Source organism: Schistocerca cancellata, chromosome 7 (genome assembly GCF_023864275.1).
Source record: "Schistocerca cancellata isolate TAMUIC-IGC-003103 chromosome 7, iqSchCanc2.1, whole genome shotgun sequence".
In the NCBI taxonomy this organism is placed as follows: Eukaryota; Metazoa; Arthropoda; class Insecta; order Orthoptera; family Acrididae; genus Schistocerca; species Schistocerca cancellata.
In genome coordinates this window covers 60,899,762-60,910,239 of record NC_064632.1, presented here as the reverse complement: position 1 = coordinate 60,910,239, position 10,478 = coordinate 60,899,762, and the positions used below count along the sequence as shown (strand labels likewise).

General features: G+C 43.1%; 1 non-coding gene across 1 annotated transcript; it reads right to left on the bottom strand.

Moving 5' to 3' along the window:
- Positions 1–10,000: 10,000 nt before the first annotated feature.
- On the bottom strand, positions 10,001–10,075 carry Trnat-ugu (transfer RNA threonine (anticodon UGU)). The gene has a single exon. It is a non-coding gene; the product is annotated as a tRNA-Thr (tRNA).
- Between the last annotated feature and the right edge of the window lie 403 nt (positions 10,076–10,478).

The following is a 10,478-nucleotide window of genomic DNA, read 5'->3' as shown; positions in this document are numbered from 1 at the left end:
GCAAAGTAGCAGATTATCTAAATTAGTGAAGAAAATTATAGGGGTAAGCACAAATGAATTTTTGGTACCATAACATCCGTTGCCACTAACGGATGCACGGCAGTTATATCTGAATCGCTTTAAGTATCGTCTGCGTAGTCACAAGAACCGCTGTCCTTTAATGAAATAGTAAGTTGCTCTAGGTTATTTTCTATTACACACTCTTCCTTGACTTCTTTATTACGTCCCTCGTGTGTGTTAATTACATCCCACGTGTGTCTTACACTGTTATGCCAATCTGACAATGAAATCTGTTTTATTCTTTGTCAATAGAGGATGTTTCTTTTATCTAAAGACGTTGAAATATATCAAAAACTATACATCGGATCAAAAAAAGTTATAGTTCAAATTTTTTGTTACAATGGGGGGACACCCAATGATACTGCAACCGAGTAATTTACTAATTTGTGCGTGGGTGGTGGGGGCAACTTCGAAATCTTCAACGGGAACCCCTGTTTTTTTATTGCAGATTACATTGTTTTGTCTGAAGCATTTTCTACTCTTCGCCACGGATGGCGTTGTAATTGGAGGAACGGAAATGGGTACACAATCGTAATTTACCATATACTACTCGATGGTACTTGAATATCCAGTGGCAAGTGGGACCCTGCCTCCATGCTGCGAGGGTAGGACAGGGCTGTGTTTCATGGCTTGTGACTGGATACCACGTTCGCAACGTTGCATTCCTCCGACCTATCGAACGGTGAAGTACTCAATGCGCCACTGTGGCAGTGGCTCGAGGCGAAAGCTTCTCTGATTTTCCAATTAGTTTAAGTGTTCCTACGTAATACCGCCAACATCAGTACATTTAGTGATCCACTTTTCAAATGACCGTACACAGGACAGAAGCACATCTGCGGGAATGTCAGGAAGCCGTTTCTGATGCAATCGACCATGTTTTCATGGTCTGTTAGCACTTGCTCGCACACCTTACTATTTAAATATCCCAAGAGAGAAATCCGGCGACGTCACATCCGGTGACCTAGCGGGTCAATTAATAGGGTCACCTCTGCCGATCCACCGGCCAGTGTAAACATGGTCTAATACGTCCCGTGTTTCAATTGCATAATGCTGGGAACCGTCATGCTGAAACTACATACGTTATCCAACCTCCTGGGAAACATCCTGCAGTGGTACCAATAGTTCCTGTTCCGAAAACTTTCGATATTTGAGTCCATTCAACGTGCCGTCGATAAAATACGATCCAATGAGTTTATGCCCCATTATGCCACACCATACGTTAAACAACGAAGTACGTAGATTCTCTGTTGGTCCATCATGGCCAGGGGACATCTGCTGGTTAAGTAATTGTCAATGTCAATAAAACTCACCAACAGCCATGTACTTTAAGCTATTATTAAATTTTATTCTGAAGGCAATCAGTTTCAGCTTTTCATCACACCATCTTCAGGCCACATATGCTTCTATCCAAATAAACGAATTTGTCATATAGCGCCTTATATCACCAGTGATTTATGCCGCTATACGACAAGTTCGTTTATTTGGATAGAAGCGTATAGCAAAATGAAATGCCGAAATTGGTTGCCTTCGGAATAAAATAAAATAATATCTTAAAGTACACGGCTGGTGGTGAATTTTATTGACATTGACAAGTACGCTGATGGTCAGCTTGCCGCAACCAGTGGGCATTGTCTACACTCCAGTAACGCATGTTTTGCCGGTTAACACTACCATGGCTTCTGAATGTAGATCATCGGAAGATAGTACCTCGGCGAAGGACATGAACGTCTTTTGCATTTATTGACGTGCCCACTGGCAAAATACTACCTGGTTATGGAAATCGGCGCTATGAAGTTCTTGATGCAATGACACGTGGTATGGATGATACTTTGACGATGTATTATTGTGACAATACTACCTACAGACATACTGGAATCGCGGTCTGACTGCCTGGTGCTTATCCGTGGGTCGTGGTGCACTGCCGCTAGTACATCATGTCATTAGCTTCTCCCGTAACACGTTCGCTTCGTTTCCTTTTGCCGGTCTGTTCGCTGCCATCAGAATTAAGGCGTTCAAAACCTTGTAAAACAACGAACGAGAGTGAGCTCTCTCTGGAAAACGCTCGGCAACAGCTGAAACGCGTACATTGTATATATATTTTTTGTCATTGTCTGATATGTTATGTACTCGGTGCATGTGCACCATATTTACTTCATCTGTATATTCTCTGTAATTGTAAAGTTAATTACTTAAGAAAAAAATTTGTTGCTCATGGTAAGTCCAAATGACTCACCATCTGTGCCAAATTATTGCCCCCCCCCCCCCCCCGTGGAGAGTTATGAAACGCGTACGTTTCATATGTATTCAGTACCAGCGATGGCGAGCCATGAGAGAATCTCTGACCAGAGAGTTATTTATCTATCGTTACTAGTCTGCGCTTAACCGCGCGAGTGTGCAGTTCCGAGTTGGACGCAGTAGTTGTACGTAGCGAGTCGCGAGAGCATGTAATTCAGTTGCGAGTTGCACTCAGCAGTAGGAAGTTGCTAGTTGCACTCTGTCAGTAGTTGTACGTAGCGAGTCGCGAGAGCATGGAGTTCAGTTGGAGAGTAGTAGCGCGCGGGAGACATAGTTGTGTGTGAGGAGTCGGAGGGCGTCGACATGGGTCTCTGGTCACGGTATATTGTTATCGAAGGTAATGAAGCAGCGTTGCGCTCAGCTAATAATGTATGGTAATTGTAATTAATTTGTTCAAGAAATGCCCCAATAATAATTTCGTTTTCCAAGCAATCGTTTTTAAGAAAATAATCATTACAATTGAAACAATATTTCCTATGCTTTTCCTCCCTGAATCAATTTATCAGATTAAATATTGCACAGAGCCTAAGGTCAGCGCAGCTGCCCTTATAAAATTTATCAGATTCATCTTAACGTTAATTTTGTGGAGACTTAACATTTTGCACATTTTTATTATCATTGACTTTTATTACTGTGGGAAGCTAACATTTGGCACTATTTGCAATTTAATTCCATTCTTTTCATTTAAAATTATTTCTGGGGGGAGGTTACACAGCAGCCTCAACATTGCTCCTACATTTTCCGTAAATCAGGATCACTTCAATTTTTTCTTATGTGGTTGCAACATTCATCGTTCACTTGCACATCTATTCTCCAAAAGATAGGTAGGTGTGCAGGCGATAAAGACTGTGCAAGTATTCTAATGCTCAGAGCCACTATCTGTTCTACATCTGCACGATACATGAGCGCCGGTCGCAGTTTACTGCCGGTTATGATAGGTCGTATTTCTCTGCACCGCCACAGTGGCGCGTCGTATAGTCCCCTGTTTGATATGTCTCAGAAATACAAGGTTGTGAAACGGGTCTCCAATTAGAAGTTACGAAAAACTGATCCGTCCCACCCCTGCGGCATGGAGGTAGGGTTTCACGTACCGTTGGGTCTTCAAGGCCATTGAGCAGCGTGTCGTAAATTATGGTTCTGTATCAGTTTCAATACCTCCGATTACAGCGCCATGTGTGGCGAAACGAAGAAAATGTTTAAGACAAAACGTATGTAGATTTTGCCGCAGAATCGTAATCTGCAACAAAAAACACGGGTTCCCCCTGAAGATTCAAAGTTGCCCCTATCATCCCTGCATGGGGCGGGATGGAGTGGGAGGTGGGGGGGGGGGGATCGTGTGTGGTATCATTGTCCCCCTCCGAGACAAACAAATTGGAATTATAACGTTTTTTGATCCGATGTGTAGTTTTCGAGAAATTTCAATGTCTTCAATTAAAACGAACCACTTGTATACGAACATTTACAGGCTCTGCGCCTATACCTTTGGCCCACTGTAGCGTACTTGGATGACGTTTACGGACGTGGGTTTCTGTCACATGTTATGTACTCACCCGCTCTACAAGTCCTGGAAGTTTGTAGCGGGGATTTCCGAACACCCTGTGTAGAAAAGGAAATGTCTTGACTGTTTCGCTAACTCATCAGCGTCCAGGCAAAACCGCTTTGGATAGAAGCTTGAAATTAGAAGAGGATGTTGATCTTATACTGTAGGCACGCGAGATTTCCACACCCATAAACATCCCTAGGTCCACTGTTTCCGATGCGATAGTGAAGAGGAAACGTGAAGGGACAGGTACAGCACCAAAGCGTACAGGCCGACCACGTCTGTTGACTGACAGAGTCCGCCGACAGTTGAAGAGGGTCGTTATGTGTAATAGGTAGATATCTATTTGGACCATCATACAGGAATTACAAACTGCATCAGGATCCACTGCAAGGACTATGACAGTTAGGCGGGAGGTGAGAAAACTTGGATTTCATGGTCGCGCGGCTGCTCAGAAGCCACACATCACGCCGGTAAATGCCAAACGACGTCACGCTTGGTGTAAGGAGCGTAAACATTGGACGATTGAACATTGGAAAAACGTTGTGTGGAGTAACGAATCACGGTACACAATGTGGCGATCCGATGGCAGGGTGTGGGTATGGCGAATGTCCGGTGAACGTCATCTGCCAGCGTGTGTAGTGCCAACACCTACATTGATGTTTTAAGCACCTTCTTGCTTCCCACTGTTGAAGAGCAATTCGGGAATGGCGATTGCATGTTTCAACACGATCGATCATCTGTTCATAACGCGGAGTGGTTACACGACAATAACATCCTTGTAATGGACTGGCCTGCATAGAGTCCTAACCTGAATCCTATAGAACACCTTTGGGATGTTTTGGAACGCCGACTTCGTACCAGGCTTCAGTGACCGACATCGATACCTCTCCTCAGTGCAGGACGCCGTGAAGAATGGGCTGCCATTCCCCAAGAAACCTTCCGCAACCTGATTGAACGTATACCTGCGAGAGTGGAAGCTGTTATCAAGGCTAAGGACGGGCCAACACCATACTGAATTCCAGTATTACCGATGGAGGGCGCCACGAACTTGTTGGTCATTTTCAGCCAGGTGTCCGGGTACTTTTGGTCGCATAATGTATGTTGAATCTGTGATGATCTGCAGCACGCACCACAACTGGTGTCAATTTGAATCTGGAAAACAGAAAAAAAATTAATTTACGTGAGTGTAGCTAGTGAACCACTTAGAAGTTTTTAGAAATATTGATTTTTGTGCAGTTGGAGAGTGTTTGAATGAAGTAGTTCAAATTTCATCCTAGAAAGGACAGTAATTTGTTCATCAATATTGCTGAAAGTAACTGATCAAGATCCCCTACGTGGTTCACTTTGAAACATAATTTCAAAGTTGTGGTTAAATTCTGAAATAAAAAGATTGAAAATTGTTAGAGTTATGCTGCGTGTCGTTTTGAAAAATCATATTCCGAGCAAAACCCTTGATGACTGCACGACACAAAGCTTTACGCCTCGCCTTGGCCCATCAACACTGACATTAGACTGTTAACGACTGGAAACATGTTGGCTGTGTTACAGACATGAACAAATGAACAAATTCTACTTTTAGAAAACTCCTACCATTCATCTGCTGTCCTGGGACTGGCCCGTCGTACTATTTCCGTTGCAATCGAAATCATATCCATTAGTTTATCATAGAAGGATTGAATTATCAGTTGCTTCAATTCCATGAACGCACAAAACTTTACGATTCCGTTTAGCTCTACTCGAAGCAGGCGAATTGCTTGGACGATACGACGGTTGATTTCATTTGCGCTCCGTATAAACTTACTGCTTGGTGTAACACCTTCTGGGCATCTTGGACAAGTAATAATTATTGTTAAGCCTAAGTCTAGAGAACTTCGTTCTAGCAACGTGATGTCTGCATTGCATATTTTACATCTCTTGTGTTGAGAAATAAAAGACAAGAAAATTTGTAATGTTATAGCTCAATCCGTAATTTACATCAAATATATTTTCAGTACCTTAGCAGAGGCGCTGGCTCCTTCAGAAATGCTCTCAGCCTCATACCTATTCTTCGGACGCTTTAATGACACTGCTTCCACGCCGCGTTGGATATTATGTTTTCATACCTTTTCTTCTCGAGTACACTTCCTTACCACTCATTGTTACCTGAAAGATAAAACTGTATACTATAAGGTCACAAATCCACTATCAACGCTAAATATTGCACACGAAAATCAACATTAGAAACGAAAGAGTTGTCTTTCACGTCCACATATTGACCTTGCTGATTACCACACTGACGTATTATTGTTTTGAAATGCTTCTGACTATATCCCCACACTAGGGGGAGTATTGAGTTGGCGCAGGAAGGCCATTTTGCATCATTCGAGGAGCTAGAGGAGTAGTTCGGAATTCCATAGAAAATTATTTTTTTCAGGTATTAGATTTTTGTCTCATATTTTAGAAAGTTCAAAGTATCTATTAAGCCAATAAAAAAAGATTTCTTGAAAATTCTACAGTGGTGTTACCCCTTAAATAACAAATCGTTACAATACGGATCACAGTTGCGGGTAATGAAGCACTATTCTCACTCTTACCTCTTCACAAATGGAATTAATCACGTAATTGTACAGGGTGTTTCAAAAATGACCGGTATATTTGAAACGGCAATAAAAACTAAACGAGCTGCGATAGAAATACACCGTTTGTTGCAATATGCTTGGGACAACAGTACATTTTCAGGCGGACAAACTTTCGAAATTACAGTAGTTACAATTTTCAACAACAGATGGCGCTGCAAGTGATGTGAAAGATATAGAAGACAACGCAGTCTGTGGGTGCGCCATTCTGTACGTCGTCTTTCTGCTGTAAGCGTGTGCTGTTCATAACGTACAAGAGTGCTGTAGACAACATGGTTTATTCCTTAGAACAGAGGATTTTTCTGGTGTTGGAATTCCACCGCCTAAACACAGTGTTGTTGCAACAAGACAAAGTTTTCAACGGAGGTTTAATGTAACCAAAGGACCGAAAAGCGATACAATAAAGGATCTGTTCGAAAAATTTCAACGGACTGGGAACGTGACGGATGAATGTGCTGGAAAGGTGGGGCGACCGCGTACGGCATCCACAGAGGGCAACGCGCAGCTAGTGCAGCAGGTGATCCAACAGCAGCCGCGGGTTTCCGTTCGCCACGTTGCAGCTGCGGTCCAAATGACGCCAACGTCCACGTATCGTCTCATGCGCCAGAGTTCACACCTCTATCCATACAAAATTCAAACGCGGCAACCCCTCAGCGCCGCTACCATTGCTGCACGAGAGACATTCGCTAACGATATAGTGCACAGGATTGATGACGGCGATATGCATGTGGGCAGCATTTGGTTTACTGACGAAGCTTATTTTTACCTGGCCGGCTTCGTCAATAAACAGAACTGGCGCATATGGGGAACCGAAAAGCCCCATGTTGCAGTCCCATCGTCCCTGCATCCTCAAAAAGTACTGGTCTGGGCCGCCATTTCTTCCAAAGGAATCATTGGCCCATTTTTCAGATCAGAAACGATTACTGCATCGCGCTATCTGGACATTCTTCGTGAATTTGTGGCGGTACAAACTGCCTTAGACGACACTGCGAACACCTCGTGGTTTATGCAAGATGGTGCCCGGCCACATCGCACGGCCGACGTCTTTAATTTCCTGAATGAATATTTCGATGATCGTGTGATTTCTTTGGGCTATCCGAAACATACAGGAGGCGGCGTGGATTGGCCTCCCTATTCGCCAGACATGAACCCCTGTGACTTCTTTCTGTGGGGACACTTGAAAGACCAGGTGTACCGCCAGAATCCAGAAACAATTGAACAGCTGAAGCAGTACATCTCATCTGCATGTGAAGCCATTCCGCCAGACACGTTGTCAAAGGTTTCGGGTAATTTCATTCAGAGACTACGCCATATTATTACTACGCATGGTGGATATGTGGAAAATATCGTACTATAGAGTTTCCCAGACCGCAGCGCCATCTGTTTTTGAAAATTGTAACTACTGTAATTTCGAAAGTTTGTCTGCCTCAAAATGTACTTTTGTCCCAAGCATATTGCAACAAACGGTGTATTTCTATCGCTGCTCGTTTAGTTTTTATTGCCGTTTCAAATATACCGGTCATTTTTGAAACACCCTGTATCTTAGCTACTGATGTGCGTTCTACGTTTTCGAAACAGTGTAACATTCGTTTGAAATGGTTGAAATAAATGATCATTTTCCATCTTCCGCAGTATCGTATCGCTGTCACGAGATAATGTTATCGATAGTCACTTTTTTCAATAATAAATGAAGCACAAACTGATGTACAGACAAGCTGATAGATTGGGAATGCAAGAAAAAATGACGCAAAGAACAATTATGATAAGTGATACATGCGGTTTTGTTCCCTCGCGTCCATGCTTGCGAACGAAATAAGGCAGTATCATATGGGCACACATTTTAAGATACAACTTCTAACAATACCACCACTAGCAAAGTAGATTAGTAATCAGATTAATAATGTTGCTCACGCAGCATATGTTCGCTTTATCGGGCAACAACAAAGTTATTGACTGTGGATGGTATCGTCAGAATGGAAATAATGAAGTCACTGAATAAAAGTCATTAATTTTGGCACTTACCTTGAATGGATTCCCACGTAGACTTCGTCGAAGTTGTTATGGCTCATCTTGTTGATTCTAGGATGATTCCACTTTGACTGCTATAAGGTCCTGATCTGCATTTTAGCAATATTTGAAGACCTAACAAATGCGTTTTTCAGGAAATTCTTAATGATCAAACAATTCCAGATCAGAACAATGGAATGGTAGAAATAATTTTAGACGTAGTGTTCACGATCCACATTTTTATTAAACTTCTTGTAAATTCACATATGCTTCTTCTTGTCACATCACCAAGAAAACAATTTTGTATCAATCTTCATATATTTAATTTCCACTTTAACCAAACACAAGACTTGACTGTTCTTTTACAAAGCGAAATAACAACTCAACTTCTGCAAAGTGAAACAAAGACTGCTCTGTGCGCATTCGCGCCAAAACGGTTACAAGTAAGTTAAAGATTATGACAGTCTCACAGAAATGAATACACACAAGAACCATATCACTGTAATATATCGATACATCGGAGTTCCAATACATTAATAAAACCAAATGTGAATATTGTCACAAAAATATGTCTGTTATTTCGCAGAAAAGTAGTACGATATTACTGGTATCGAGAACTGGGGTTGGAGTGCCGTAATGGTCACGTAAATAAAGAACCATTACAAATTGCAGAGCCGGTTGCACAAACTAGTAGTTTATACTGACTGGACTTGTATCCTCATGAACGAGATGTAGGTTGTCCACAGCAACGAATGAAAAGGTAATCCGACCCCGTCTCTGTTCTTCAGCGACATGAGCAAAGACAGACACTCGATCGCCGTCAGTAAGACGAGACAGGGCAGCGGTTTCTGCACACATCCCCCCCCCCCCTCACCATGCCGATGGTCGCCCCATCTTCGGGCGGAAACTTGGAGAAGTGATGGCGGGAACAGGGAATGGCTGTTCCCCCTCTCCCAGAGCACTCTAGCGGGCACTGTCTGGCGTCGGGTGACTACACGGGAAGCAGTTTAGCCACCGCAGCGCGACGCTGGTACGGCATCAAATATACAACGCACTGCGAACCAGGGCGCGCAACCGTCTGCCCGCAGCGGGAACTGCACCGCACGAGACCGGAGGCAATTTCAGTCGCATGCATCTAACAGTTGCACAAGTGAACGGCTAAAATTACAGGCCGACAAGACGGTCAAGCAGTGGCGTGAGGTATTCTGTAATATCGGATATACTGCTCGTTGTGGATGAAACAGACGAGAGCAGAGGTGTAGACACATTTAGCAGCTATAAAGCATAGCATGCTCACTTAAAAAAATATTATTACAGTGATTAACTACTCGTAGCTGGGCTGATAAACATGTAAAATTTTGTTAATATATCATCATCACCTTTCGACTATAAAGCTATTTATTTCTGAAATGATAATTAATGGATACCCTAGCTGCATAGAGGCGTTGAAATACTTCCTAGGGGACATGTTGAAAATGTGTGTCCCGACTGGGAGTCGAACCCAGGATCTCCTGCTTACATGGCAGACGCTCTACCCATCTGAGCCACCGAGGGCACAGACGATAGCGCGACTGCAGGAATTTATCTCTGGCACGCCTCCCGCGAAACCCACATTCTCAACGTATTGTCCCGCACTACATTCGTAGTGCGCCTAATAGATGTTTTCCCACCATACTCATTACTCGTGGCAGATTAATCTACCAAGTCCCGTAAGAGTTGGGGCATAGCGTGTGCATTCGCACACGAAGGTCAATGGCCGGGAAACCATATTTTGACCATATATGAAGGTAGTATCTGTTCCCGAAGGAACAGTAACCGTTAATGACCACGCAGCTTTGGCTAGAATGAAATGATAATTAAATGGACGCCCTAGCTGCATAGAGGCGTTTATATACTTCCTATTTATTTCTGTAAGTACTATTGGAATTAGAGCAATTCGGGATTATAGCATTGTCCGA